The sequence below is a fragment of the Anomaloglossus baeobatrachus genome, chromosome 3, assembly GCF_048569485.1.
Source record: "Anomaloglossus baeobatrachus isolate aAnoBae1 chromosome 3, aAnoBae1.hap1, whole genome shotgun sequence".
Lineage (NCBI taxonomy): Eukaryota > Metazoa > Chordata > Amphibia > Anura > Aromobatidae > Anomaloglossus > Anomaloglossus baeobatrachus.
The window spans coordinates 691,692,980-691,708,272 of record NC_134355.1 but is presented as its reverse complement, the minus strand read 5'-3'; the positions used below and the strand labels follow the sequence as shown (position 1 = coordinate 691,708,272).

The 15,293-nt window shown below is 44.8% G+C and overlaps 1 protein-coding gene across 1 annotated transcript in view; it reads left to right on the top strand.

Moving 5' to 3' along the window:
* The first annotated feature begins 502 nt into the window (after window positions 1-502).
* LOC142295786 (uncharacterized) overlaps window positions 503-15,293 on the top strand; it is a 190,886-nt gene continuing 176,095 nt past the window's right edge. The window contains exon 1 of the mRNA XM_075338878.1: window positions 503-613. The gene's annotated coding sequence lies outside the window, so the exon portion shown is untranslated. The remainder of the gene's footprint in view (window positions 614-15,293) is intronic.

Below are 15,293 nucleotides of genomic sequence, written 5' to 3'. Positions count from 1 at the left end.
CTGACTGCAACCAATCATGGGCGCCGGTGGGCAGGGAATAACAGATTGAATAATGAGCGGCAACCATTTTCAAAAGAGGAAAAGCCACCGGAGCTTTGTGACAGCCGTGCAGCGCCGCGCGTGTGATCGGCGAGTAGGAAAGAGAGAGGGATTGTGCTGGGGACGTAGGACGCAACGTGCGCACATAGCCTTACTGTGAAAAGCCACGCTTTTGGTGATCGAACCATTATCGAACGGTAACTCAAACTGCCGAACTTGAAGCAAATCATTCGAGTTCGTCGAATGACTCGAACACCGCCCAAAATCACTCGAATTTGAAATTGGCGAATGGCTCTAATCGAACATCGCTCATCTCTAGTCCCCACTGGTTTCCACTGGTGTTCTTGCTAAAACTATGAAAAATTGAGAAAGAGAAAGTGAAAGCTCAATTAGGGACGTGCAGGACAATATGTTAATTTAAAGATTGTGAAACAGGAAACTTTTCATCGCATTCAACAAACTGTGAGCTACGTCGAGAGATTATAAATCCTGTGTGACGGAGATACCAAGCAGAAAGCTTCACACCTTGGGTCACGGTCTACATCTCTGATTCTCCTGTAGAAACGCATCTCAGGTGCAGTATAATCTGATCTTTATCCATATACAGATATCTGTACAGGGATCAGTTTTATTCTCATTTTTACAAGGAAAGACTAGTAGCAATGGGATGAAACTGATGGGGAGGAGATGTGCCACCCCCGTGGAAGCAGCCGAGCTGCTCGGATCCGGGTTCTTTATGGATCGGGGGTCTGGGGACCCGGGGGTCGTGGGGCCACTCAAATGAAGCGGGTATTTACAAGGGAATATAGAGTTTGTGACGCCACTTGTGGTGTATGGTAACTTGGGAGATTATCGCCGCTGCCATTGGGGAGTACCCGGGGTGATGAAGGGGCAGACAGGTGTTGTAACCCTCCATGGGTAGGGCAAAAGCCCCGGCACTCGGTGTTGTGGGGGTGCCGTGGTGCCCAGGGGTCACTATCGTACTCACTCAGTTCATAAGCAGACACTGACAACCGGGTAAACCAAGTCTCTGGACACCACTGCTGCTGAGGGTAGCTCGTCCGGGTCCCGTCCCCTATGGTGTTGCCTGGTGATCTGTGACCTGCCTCCAGGCAATAAGTTTAACTTCTCTGGTGGTCCGGTAGTGTGAAACTTGCCGGGCCCCGCTCCCCACTATGGCTAAGTGTGGGAGCTTGCTCTCAGGGCTCACCCTTTGGATTATCTGGACCGTTTTGGATGAGAAGGTCCTCTCCCCCTCGATGCGCTAATGCCCTGATTCTGGAGCGAGTGGGAATGGATCGTGAAGGCTCCATTCTTCTCGGGTGTATTATCGGGTTGCCTGAAGCTACTCCCCGACCTAGGGTCCGCATACCCAGTCGTGCCTTTGGTCCTGGACCGGTGACAGTGCTAGGCTGCCGGCTGTCCTCCTCAACAGGTCCAGGCACCTCACCACAATCCCCTGCGACCAGGAGTCCGACGCCTCTGGGCCCATACCACTGTCTGCAACTTAAACAGCTTCCTTCTTGGAGCCACCGCTCCCGACCTCCTCTAAGCTCCTCACAGCTCGAGGGTTACTCTCTCAACAACTACTCCTACTGACTACACTCCTGACCCCTCAGGTGGGCGACTCTATCCCACTCAAGCTGTCCACTGGTGTGCCTGGTGGGTGTGGTGCAGGGTGAATTGAGGGTTTGATTTGCTGTTGGAGGCATCACCATTAGTTAGTAACCCAGAACCAAGAGGGAGGTGGAATACTGCACGAAGGATAGATGTGCAGTACCCTGTGACGACATGATAGTCCAGGGGTGTCACAGAGACACAGATTAGATATTAGAAAAAACTTTTTGACAGTGAGGGTGATCAACAAGTGGAACAGGCTGCCTTTAGAGGTGCTGAGTTCTCCGTCAATGGAAGTCTTTAAAGAGAGGTCACACGGACATCTGTCTGGGATGATTTAGTGAATCCTGCTTTGAGCAGGGGGTTGGACTAGATGACCCATGAGATCCATTCCAACTCTAATATTCTATAATTCTATAATTCTATGATCTCCTCTGCTACAAATCTATTCTTATAAGCTATGACTTAAATGCTGATGTCTATAGAATTTCATTTTAGAAACAAAGATACAGTGGAACCTTGGTTTACTAGTAACTTGGTGTGTGAGTATTTCGCTATACGAGCAAAGCTTGCTGTAAATTTTTAACTCAGTCTATGAGCAAGCTTTGCTGTACGAGCAAATACTCACTGCACACACTTCCCGTTCCGTACATTCACTGCGCTCTGACCTGCTCTTGCAGTCCGCACAAACACGCACAAACACACACATAATATGCTCACCTTACCTTCCCTCACAGGCCTCCTGGTTCTTGTAGTTCACCAGTACAGGATGTGTATCGGGTAACCATTGCGACAATTGAGGAACTTCCGCTGTCAGCTGCTTCTCAAAGCCAAGCGCGCTGACCAATCAGAGGCAAGCGGCTCATGCGTTTGACGTCAGCGCTCCGCCATCGGTAGCGAAGTTTACCTGATACACATCCTGTACCTACGGACTACAAGAACCAGGAGGCTGGTGAGGGAACGGAAGGTAAGGTGAGCATAATATGTGTGCGTGTGCGTGTTGGTTTCTGTGTGTATGGAATGGCACAATAGGGGACCAGGATGGGAGATTGAACAAGTTGTGGAACAAATTGTCTGAGCTTCCATTATTTCCTATGGGAAATTTTGCTTTGCTAGACGAGTAACTTCGTTTACAAGCACACTCCCAGAACGGATTATGCTCATAAACCAAGGTTCCACTGTATTAAAAAGTTTGAACTCCCTTCCAGATGTGCACTGCTCATGGTGTCTGAGAGCTCCACAAAATGTTATATAGAGAGAATACAAGTAATTCAAAGACCTGAGACTTTAATTATAACTTCACTTAACTATTATTATTATTATTACTATCATTATTATTTATTATTATAGCGCGATTTATACCATGGCGCTTTACAAGTGAAAAGGGTATACGTACAACAATCATTAACAGTAAAAAACAGACTGGTATAGGAGGAGAGAGGACCCTGCCCGCAAGGGCTCACAGTCTATTCCATGGCGCTTTACAAGTGAAAGAGGGTATACGTACAACAATCATTAACAGTACAAAACAGACTGGTATAGGAGGAGAGAGGACCCTGCCCGCGAGGGCTCACAGTCTATTCCATGGCACTTTACAAGTGAAAAGGGTATACATAAAAACAAGTACAACAATCATGAATATTACAGAAAAAGGTAAAGGAGAAGAGAGGACCCTGCCCATGAAGGCTCACAGAAATCTCTAGGTCTCTAGGTGAAAAAGTGGAGGAATGGATTGATTTCCATCTTCAAGCGCTTGTGAAGGAAATATTGGGTTTCATACGGGACACTAAAATCTTAAGGCCGCTTTACACACAACGACGTATCTAACGATATGTCGTCGGGGTCACGGAATTCGTGATGCACATCTGGCATCATAAGCAACGTCATTGCGTGTGACACCTACGAACGAGTGCTAACGATCAGAAATACTTACCTAGTCGTTGATCATTGACACGTCATTTATTTTTAAAAGATCGTTGCTCGTTCTGGACGAATGACGGGGAATGACGAACCGCAGCGTTCCTGCGTCTTCTGGCAACGAGGTGGGCGTGACATTAATGCAGCTGCTCTCCGCCCCTTCACTTCTATTGGTGGCCCGCTGTGTGACGTCACTGTGACACCCTAAAAAAAGAGGTTGTTCGCCGGCCACATCGACGTCGTTAGGAAGGTAAGTCCGTTTGACACATCCTAGTAATATTGTGCGCCACGGGCAGCGATTTGCCCGTGACGCACAAATGACGGGGGCGGGTGTAATCGCTAGCTATGTCGCTGCGTGTAAAGCAGCCTTTGGTCTCTAGTTTACAAAATATTAAATGGGAAAATATTTTTCATGGATATCTTGTGACATCGTAAGTTTGTACCCTTCTATTCCACATCATATTTCTTTAAAGAGTTTAGAGTGTTTTTTGAAAAAACATAGTACCTATCCAGATGAGACTCAATTTATTTTTATTTACAAGTTTATTGTCCAAGCAAGTAGTTTTTTACTTACACATAATTATTTTTCTTTTGACAAAAGTTTTTTCTCACAGAAATGTGGTGTAAGTATGGGTGGGGGAAATTTTCCCCCTCATTAGCAAACATTGTGGTGGCCATTTTTGAAGAACAATTTATTCTTAATGAAAAAATATTTTTTTGGATAAAATTTACTTTTTTGGCAGATAGATAGATAATTTAGTGTTAATCTTGATGGGTACAGAAGAGGAGGCAGTTATGTTTATTAATTACATCAACATTAACCCTTTCAATTTAAAATGTACCCATTTTTTTGATAAAAAAGGAAATTAATTACCTAGATGTCACTTTAAAAGGTAATCATGATGTCATAAGTGTGTTACCATATAGGAAAATAACCAATAGCAATTCAATCCTGACAGCTGACACTTGCCATTCCCAACATGTGATCAATAATATTCCGTTGAGTGAATATATTAAAACTAAAAGAAATTGTTCTCAAGATGAGATTTTTCTTATTGAGGCTGATAAAATAAAAAAACTCTTGCGGCATAGAGGCTATAAGACATGGAGTCTGAATAGGGTCCAAAATATTGCTTACAATTTAAGGCCGCTTTACATGCTACATTATATCTTACAATGTATCGGCGGGGTCACGTCGTAAGTGACGCACATCCGGCATCGTAAGTTACATTGTAGCATGTAACAGCTACGTGCGATTGCGATTGAACGGTAAAACGTTCATCCCATGCACGTTGTTCAATTCCTAAATATTGAACGTTAGGTTGTTCATCGTACCTGGGGTAGCACACATCGCAGCGTGTGACACCCCGGGAACGATGAACAGATCTTACCTGCGTCCAGCGGCTCCCGCCAGCTATGCAGGAAGAAGGAGGTGGGCGGGATGTTTACGTTCCACTCAGCTCCGCCCCTCCGCTTCTATTGGCCGGCTGCTGCGTGACGTCGATGTGACGCCGAACGTCCCTCCCACTCCAGGAAGTGGATGTTCGCCGCCCACATCGAGGTCATATGGACGGGTAAGTGCGTGTGACGGAGGGTTACTCGTTTGTGCGACACGTTCAACAAATTGAACGTGCCACAAATATGATGGGGGCGTTGTAAATCGCGTACGATATCGTATGCGAAATCGTAAGGTATAAAGCAGGCTTTAGATAGACAAATCAGATTATGAGAAAATAACTCTAAAAAAAATACTTTGAGAAGTTCAAATAGTATCAAATAATATTATATTCACAACAGAAATTTTTTCCCCAATACTGCGATATAGTGAACATCATAAAAAAATATTTACTCAATCTTAATCATGATATGATTTTTAATAATGTTTTTAAAGAAAATACAGTCAGATTTGTTCCTAAGCGTGCCCCCACTTTGGCCACTTTACTCTCACCTAGTTTATTATTGAGTTACAACAAACATAGTAAACATACCTGGCTGTCCTACACAGGTTTTTATGGCTGTGGACATTCACAATGCCTTCAGTTACGCTACTCAAGGTAGAATTTTTACATCTAATAGCAGTGGAGAAGTTTTCAGCTTGAGGAGTTTCATTAACTGCAATACCTCTAAGGTGATATATTTGATTGAGTGCATTGCATGTTAATTACAATATGTGGGTTGCACAGTTACATCGTTAAAAACACATATGAGGTGACACTTACCTGATACTACCAATGTGAATGCAGTTAATGTGCAAGCAGTATTGTGGCATTTCAGATCTTCAGAAAGTATTTGTATGAGATTGCGTCATTCTTTATGTATACAGTCAGCCTTTTTTTCCTGTTGATCTGTATTTGCAGGCCCTAATTAGACTGTTATTCCTGCTGTCAGGCTTCAGGTTTACTTTTGTGTAGATTCTCTGATGAGATCACTAATAGAGATAAGCGAACCGGCCGTGGTTCGGCTCGAGATCGGTTCGCCGAACGGAGGTCTCGTTCGAGTTCGGTTCGGTGAACCGCTCAAACCGCATAGGAAACATTGGGAGGCAATCACAAACACATAAAAACACCTAGAAAACACCCTCAAAGGTGTCCAAAAGGTGACAAACAACTCACAACACAACACAAACACATGGGAAAGTGACAAGAACAAATTCTCATGCAAAAACAAAACAGCGTTACAAGGAAAAGAGGAGGAGACACAGATATAGGCATGGCACGCCCTTCTAAAACCATGTAAAACACCGCAAGGTGACTCCAAGTGGAGTCTCCCTTTTTTCCAAAAATTGGGCCACACACACACCCACCCCTTCAGTGGCAGCACTTGTGCCCCAGTTGTACAATTCACAGCTAGGTTTGCATCAAGCACATTCAAAATCCACAAGCATTTACTCTCCCCAGGATGACACAGGGGTAGTAAATTCCTTGTGGATCCATGACTTGTTCATTTTGATGAACATTAGTCTGTCCACATTGTCACTGGACAGACGCGTGCGCTTATCTGTCAGCACACACCCAGCAGCACTGAAGACACGTTCAGAGACAACGCTGGCAGCTGGACACGACAAAATCTCCAAGGCGTAACTGGAGAGCTCTGGCCATTTTTCTAGATTTGAAGCCCAAAAGGAGCAAGGCTCCATTTGCAAAGTCATGGCATCGATGTTCATTTGGAGATACTCCTGTATCATTCTCTCCAGCCGTTGACTATGTGTCAGACTTGTTGTCTCTGGTGGCCTTGCAAAAGATGGTCTAAAAAAAATATGAAAAGATTCAATAAAATTGCTGTTACCAGCACCAGATACGGTGCTACTGGTACGGGTAGACTGTTGAAGATGACGAGACCGTCCCATGTTTGTCAAGTTACAACTGGGAGAATCACTCCCTGCACCTGCACGGTTGTTTGGTGGAAAAACCAAGTTAAGATCGAGTAACAGCTTTTGCTGATACTCCTGCATACGTGCGTCCCTTTCTATGGCTGGAATTATGTCACAAAATTTGGACTTGTACCGAGGATCTAATAGTGTGGCAAGCCAGTAGTCATTATCACTTCTAATTTTGACAATATGAGGGTCATGTTGGAGGTAGTGCAGCAAGAAGGCGCTCATGTGTCTTGCGCAGCCATGCGGACCAAGTCCACGCTGTGTTTGTGGCATAGAGGTGCTAACCATTCTTTCTTCCTCTGACATCTCCCCCCAACCTCTTTCAACTGAAATTTGACCAAGGTCTCCCTCATCCGCTGAGTCTTCCATGTCCATGGACAGTTTGTCCTCCATTTCTTCATGTTCTCCTGCACCTTCCTCAACATTTCGCCTGCTACCATGCGCCCTTGTTGATCCCTGTCCCCCATGGTCCCATGCCTGCCACCTTGGTGATGATGAACGTCTGGACCTTGGTGATGTTGTTGTCTCTTGCGCATATGAATCCTCCTGTAGTTCCTCCCCTTCCTGTTGTCCCACCCCCTGACTCCGAATAGTGTTTAGCGTGTGCTCCAGCATGTAAATGACTGGAATTGTCATGCTGATAATGGCATTGTCAGCGCTAAACATATTCGTCGCCATGTCGAAACTGTGCAGAAGGGTGCATAGGTCCTTGATCTGAGACCACTCCATCAGGGTGATCTTCACCACCCCTGCATCTCGTTGGCCCAGGCTATACGTCATGACGTATTGCACCAGGGCTCGGTGGTGCTGCCACAGTCGCTGTAACATGTGGAGAGTCGATTTCCAGCGTGTCGGCACATCGCATTTCAGGCGATGAACCGGCAGGCCGAAAGACTTCTGGAGCGATGCAAGTCGCTCAGCTGCGGTGGTTGAACGGCGGAAGTGAGCAGACAGTTTTCATGCCCTGTTCAGAAGGCCATCTAGGCCGGGATAGTGTGTTAAAAATTGATGGACAACAAGGTTCAACACGTGAGCCATACAAGGCACGTGTGTCACCTTGCCCAGGCGAAGGGCCGCACCCAGGTTTGCAGCATTGTCGCACACGGCCTTACCAGGCTGCAGGGTGAGTGGCGACAACCATTTACCAAACTCAGTCTCCAGAGCTGCCCACAACTCAGCCACTGTGTGACTCCTATTTCCAAGACATTTCAATTTATTCACCGCCTGATGCCGTTGCGCTCTGCTGCCAGCATAGTAATGAGGGGTGTGTGATTCCTTCTGCGCAGTTAGAACACTGGTGGTCTTACCAGGCAGGCTTGGGGCGGAGGTGGAGGACCCAGACGAGGTGGAGGAGGCAGAAGCAGTGGCGGAACTTGGACAGACAGAGGATTGACACACAAGTCTTGGGGACGGCAAGACTTGTGCAGCAGACCCTTCACCATCTATCACCATAGTTACCCAGTGCCCAGTCAGCGACATGTAATGTCCCTCTCCATGCTTACTGGTCCAAGTATCGGTGGTGAAATGCACCCGTTCACACACAGAGTTTCTCAAGGAAGCGGTGATGTTGTGTTCGACATGCTGGTGTAGCGCTGGCACACCTTTCATAGAGAAGTAGTGGCGACTGGGCATCTGGTACTGGGGCACAGCGACAGACATAAGGTCTCTAAAATCCTGTGTGTCCACCAGGCGGAAAGGCAGCATTTCGGTAGCCAAGAGCTTACAGAGGGATAAAGTCAACCTCTTAGCTTTGTCATGGGTCGCAGGAAATGGCCTTTTATTTGTCCACATCTGAGGGACCGAGATCTGGCTGCTGTGTGTAGACGGTGGTGAGTAGGGTGTCCCTGGAAAAATGCAGGTTTGTGAGGAAAGTGCAGGTGTAGACATGATGTTGCCTTCATCCAATGTTGGTGCTATCGATATCTGAGAGAGCTGTACACACGCACTTGTTTCCCCTTCCAAACCAACTGACGACCTACCATGCAAACTGCCTGTTGCACTTACAGTGGTGGAAGTTGTGCGTGGAAAACCAGGTGTGACAGCTGTCCCCACAGTCCTAGAAGATGAAGAGCGCGCGGATGCACTGGAAGGGTCAGGCGGTGGATAGCCCGCTCCGCTAGGCCGCATTGCAGCACGGTGAGCTTCCCACTGGGACATATGATATTTATTCATGTGACGATTCATGGAAGAAGTTGTCAAACTGCTGAGGTTTTGCCTTCTACTAACATAATCACGACGCCTGAATCAGAGTCACAAAGGTTCTGGGCATCACTGCACATCATTTCCTGGTCTGTACTCACAGTATCTTGGGAGCAGACCTCTAATTCCCAGGCTATAGTGTGACTGAACAGCTCTGCAGACTCAGCCATCTCAGTTCCACCATACTGTGCAGGGCGGATGGAGACTTGAGAGCTGGGAGAAAGCAAGTGTGATTGGGATGACAACTCAGAGGACTGGTGTTTTTTGGATGCGGTAGTTGAGGTGGCGGAGAGGGCACTTGTTGGACCACTTGAGATCCATTCAAGCATTTTCTTTTTTTGGCCATTATCTACCTTTGTTCCAGTTGTTCGTGTCCGTAAAAAAGGGAGCACATCGGATTGTCCACGGTAAGTAGTAGACATCTTACTTTTGCTGGAAGATGGTCTATCTTCAGCTGATGTTAATGGAGCTTTGCCACCTTCCCCATGGACAAACCCTTTTTTCCCTTTTCCAACACGTCTCTTTCCCTTTCCACCAGCATCTGTCATTTTGCCACTCATTTTGATTGCGACAAGATTGTGCACTTAAAATGTGGTAGTAAAAATTGAGAGGTGGTGTAGATTGCAGCGGTGGTCTTTATTAACAGCAGAATAAACAACAATAATTATCCCTGACAATGCAACTACGGCCCTTAAATTGGCAGCATAGTTTGCTATTAGAATGGCTTAGTAACAATGAGTTTCAGTGTGCAATGCAGAGGTGCCGTAAATATCTTTGCACCAGTGGGACAATAATGAAGTCCAACAGCCACTTTTAGGATGCCACTAAGTTTCCTCAGTGTTTGCTAGTATAATGGCTTAGTAACAATGAGTTTCAGTGTGCAATGCAGAGGTGCCGCAAATAGCTTTGCACCAGTGGGACAATAAGGAAGTCTAACAGCCACTTTTAGGATTCCACTAAGTTTCCTCAGTGTTTGCTAGTATAATAGCTTAGTAAAAATGAGTTTGAGTGTGCAATGCAAAGGTGCTGCAAATATCTTTGCACCAGTGGGACAATAATGAAGTCCAATAGCCACTTTTAGGATGCCACTAAGTTTCCTTAGTGCTTGCTAGTATAATGGCTTAGTAACAATGAGTTTGAGTGTGCAATGCAAAGGTGCTGCAAATAGCTTTGCACCAGTGGGACAATAATGAAGTCCAACAGCCACTTTTAGAATGCCACTAAGTTTCCTCAGTGTTTGCTAGTATAATGGCATAGTAACAATGAGCTTGAGTGTGCAAAGGGCAGGAGGGTACAGTGGCCGGGTTGTGGGTCAGTGTAGAGGATAGGAAGCCTCCCTTTCTATCCCTCCTAATGGGGAAATGCAGCGAGGAAGTCCCTGAGCTTAGCTACACAGACGCTGTTATCTGTAGGTGTTAAAATCTGTTTCCACCGACCTGACTGTCACCTATGGCTCTGAGCCTGCTGTAATTAGCCCTTACAAGGGCTAAAAGAAACTTCTATCCCTATTCTGTATAGCGCTGTGTGTAGAGCGTACAGCAGGCAGATAATGGCGTCCTGACGGGCAGATACCCATTTTTATAATGCAGGGACATGTGACATGGACATCCTATCACACATGCCGTTGCTTCTCTGGCTAAAAGTCCACTTAGCTGTGTGTGTGTCTGGGATTGGCTGACATGCTGGCCCGCCCCACTACACGTGCACGCTTAGGGAAGGAAGACAAGGAAAAAAAAAAATGGTGATCGCCATTATCCCAGCAGCAGTGATCTGAACGCGCTGTTCCCACACACTATACGCTGACATTTCATAACAGTGTGAGTCACAGAGTGACTTACACTATTACAGCGGAAAGCCAGCTAGTAATTAGCTTGGCTTTTGGCTGCTATAACCGTTCTCGAACATAACTCGAGCTACTGAGCTTTTAGCAAAAAGCTCGAGTTCTAGTTCCATCTAGAACAGCCCCCAAAATCACTCGAACCGCAAACTGGAGAACCACGAACCACGAACTGCGCTCAACTCTAATCACTAACACTATTTAGGTTTTCCTAGAGTACACAAACGCTGTTATGTTCATTGTATGTTTGTCACACCTGTATGTCATTTGGGTACCCCAATTTTAACTTTAGTATAAAAAGTTATGTTTTATATTCACAACTCTACCCTGCTGAATTAAACCTAATATATTTGGTAGCCTTCATTATAACACGCTGTTAATGTGTCAGCAGTATCGCGGCATTTCAGATCTTGGCATAACAGGGACACTTCTAATTTCAGATTTATGGGTATTGAAAAAGTTTTTAAACCTATAGGAAATGGGGATATAAAAAGAAAAGTTCTCAACCGCGAATCTTATTGGATCTTTAAGCTTAATACCAGGTCACCCAATGGATTAAATGGAGACAGGACTTAATTTTGCAATACTCTTGAATCATTAATGTGTACAATATTTATGATGTATTTATCATCTGGAGTTAATTTTTGCATCCTTGTAACCTTTTCTCTGTGTGTTCTATTATTACACACAGTTTCTTTACTTTCCATATACCTGCATAAATCTGCACTTTGGATATGCAAATTAAGGGAGTATCTACTTACCAATTAATGGCATCACAAATTAATTTGCTCCTCTAGCAGGATGTAGGAAATATAAAGGCTCTGTGTTTTTTAATTTATCTGTGACTAAGGCTACCTATAGCTGAAATGCGTGGGAGGGTTGTTCCTATAGCCTATGCCTCTGGCTGCACCATGCTGCACTGTATTTTAACGTGTCTACAATAAACGGGACGTTTTAAGAAAAATTCTACTACCCGCTGTCGCTGGATTATCCTCTGTTATTTTGTATTCTACTATTTGGCTGGCGCCAAGGCTTTAATCCTTGAGCAAAGGGGGAGAATCCACAGCATAAGATGTCTATCAAGAAGGGGTGAGCTGAATTACTTTTCTATTTTTTGCATACTGGATTGGTTGTTTTTCACTGCTCCCCCTTGGTCACATATATGGCTGATAGTTTTCTGATTTTTGTCAGAACTTTACAATATGGATTTTTCAACAAGTAGAAGGAATAAAGTTAATCTAATTTTTAAGAGTACTGCAGCAGATAATGTTGTTTCTGCCACAGGACAGACTGGACGATTTTCACAAACTCATGAAACAAAGGGAAAAGTATAAAGCAAAAGAGATCAAACTTTGGTGGGATTCTACCTCTCTACAATCGTATGTTGATAAAAATCTTATCCCTAGGGAATTAAGGTTATATGAAAATTCTACTTTTTCATTTTATCCAGAAGAATTTCAAAAAGACTGGGATGGAGCTCTTACTGATTGCTCCATGGAATTAAAGGAAATGATAATCAAATATGACAACGAGGAACTGATTAAAACGCAAAAGGATTTAACATGTAAGGAAAGTGCACTAGAATTTTTCAAAGATAAAAAGGATTAGAAATTGATGAAAGATAAAATGGATAAATGTCTGACTAATCTGGAGGATAAAATTGCTGAGAGAAAAAAACAAATATGAAAGGGATGTTAAAGATTGTCAGGATAATCATGTGTACACCTGGCAAACATCAACTCCTCGCCGTCCGATCTGGAAAAAAAGAAAAAAGGATCACCATACACAGCAAGTCAGTTTTGTAAATCCGGATGTCTCTACAGAATCCTCACGGTTCACAGTAGGAGAATTTACAGAAGATCTTTCAGATGAATCGGATGGAAATATGATGTTGGAGGGTGTTCACACAGCTGCAGCAAAAAAAAGATTAAGAAGAGCAGGGAGGAAACATAAGAGTTGAGGCACAATCTGCATCTGCAGAAAAACAGGATCTGACATGCCCAGTATGGAATCTTTTCAGCTTTATTTTATCTAGTGAGCAAATACCAGTCCTGTCAAAGGGCCTTGGATTTTATCCAACAAATAAATTCAATATTTTCAAGACGTTATTGGACGTTAACAAGCTTGCCCGACACCTCACTCTAACATGTAATTTCTCCCATGAACCTGAGACTGAAACTACCCTTTTTTTGTGATACTATTGTTCCTGATATACTGTATCATCTGGTGTCAATAGTATCATGAAATTTAAAGAACAACAGTTTATTACGGAGCTCAGGAACTTAGCGTCACTCTCCAATAAGGATAAATCTTTGCCTGTGGATAAATTCATCACAAATAATCTTTTTTTTTAATCCAGTTAATTCATGGTCTCCTTTTTTGGACACTTTCCAAGAACTGATTGAGAGAGATTTGATCCTTCTTGACAAAACTTGCAAAAACAAAACACACAATCTGAACAGAGCAGAACAACAGGCTTTGTCCTCTAAAATCTAATGAGGACCTGGTTATCAGAAAAGCAGATAAGGGAGGAGGAATAGTAGTGTTAAATTCATTCTTATATTTTCTGAAAAATTATAAGATTCTACAAGACACTGTTATCCCCCTCACAAATGATCCCACTGCTTTCTATAAAAATAAACTAGACAGATTGTTACAGGAGGGTTTGAGGGAAGGAGTGTTTGATCAGAAAACTTATGATTATTTGGTAGTTGATTCCCCGTTATTACAATTTATCACTCCTTGCCAAAAATCCATAAAGGTGTTTCCCCGACTTTTAGGCCCATTATATCAAGTATTGGGTCTCTAGGTGAAAAAGTGGAGGAATGAATTGATTTCCATCTTCAACTGCTTGTGAAAGAAATACCGGGCCTCATACGGGACACTAAAATCTTAGGGGCACTTTGCACACTACGATATCGCAGGTGCGATGTTGGTGGGGTCAAATCGAAAGTGACGCACAACCGGCGTCGCAGTCGATATCGTAGTGTGCAAATCCTTTTTGATACGATTAACGAGCGCAAAAGCGTCGTTATCGTGTCATCGGTGTAGGGTCCGACATTTTCATAATGCCGGTGCAACGACAGGTACGATATTGTTCCTCGTTCCTGCGACAGCACACATCGCTGTGTATGAAGCCGCAGAAGCGAGGAACATCTCCTACCTGCCTCCCAGCTGCAATGAGGAAGGACGGAGGTGGGCAGGATGTTTACATCCTGCTCATCTCCGCCCCTCCGCTGCTATTGGCCGCCTGCCGTGTGACGTCGCTGTGACGCCGCACGACCCACCCCCTTAGTAAGGAGGTGGGTCACCGGCCAGAGCGACGTCGCAGGGCAGGTGAGTGCATGTGAAGCTGCCATAGCGACAATGTTCGCTACGGCAGCGATCACAAGATATCGCACCTGCGACGGAGGCGGGGACTACCGCTGCAGCATCGGTAACACATTGTTACTATGTCGCAGCGTGCAAAGTGCCCCTTTGTCTCTAGTTTACAAAATATTAAATGGGAAAATGGATATCTTGTGACATCATACATTTGTACCCTTCTATACCACATCATATTGCTTTAAACAGTTTAAGCTATATGCGCACTAGAAAGTGACTTTTTCTTAAGGAAAAACCAGACCCTCTTAAAGAATCCCACACCCGCGGTAAAAAAAAAACGCACCAAAAACGCAACGAAATCTGCATGCAGTTTTGCCTTGGTTTGGTGCAGATTTGATGCTGATTTGACGCGGATTTGATGCGGATTTTCTGCAGGTTGGTCTCTGCGAGTTTTTATTATTAACTATGGCAAAAACCGCAGAGAAGTGACATGTATAATAATAATAAAATAATAATAATGTGTGGCGCCCCTGACTTGGTCAGGAACAACTGAGTGCTGCACCCATGCTGGGATAGTGCTTACAGGTAAACCTAAGGGCCAGGACGAGGTGTACGCACAGACACATAGCAACCAGTTTCCCCCACACCATTAGATGGGACCCTTGGGCAGTCTCCAGAAGGGGGCTAGCCTGCAACTCTTGTCTGTCAAAGGGTGAAGCGGAGGGGCTGGGAGCTAGAATGCAGAGGCTGTCAGGAAAGGGAGGAGAGCCAGTCAGGTAGTGGAGCACGGCGGTTGCTAGGCAGATGCCATCCACTAGCCGGACCCTGCGCATGTGTAGTGACAGTTAGTTGGGGAGAACGGTCACGGAGGGAGACAGAGAAGGTGCTCTGGTGACTAGGCACGTACGGGGAACAGGTCCCTAGAGCAGACTCCAGTTTATCTACCTGCTAAACCTGGCCGGTGAGGGGAACAACAAGTACCTC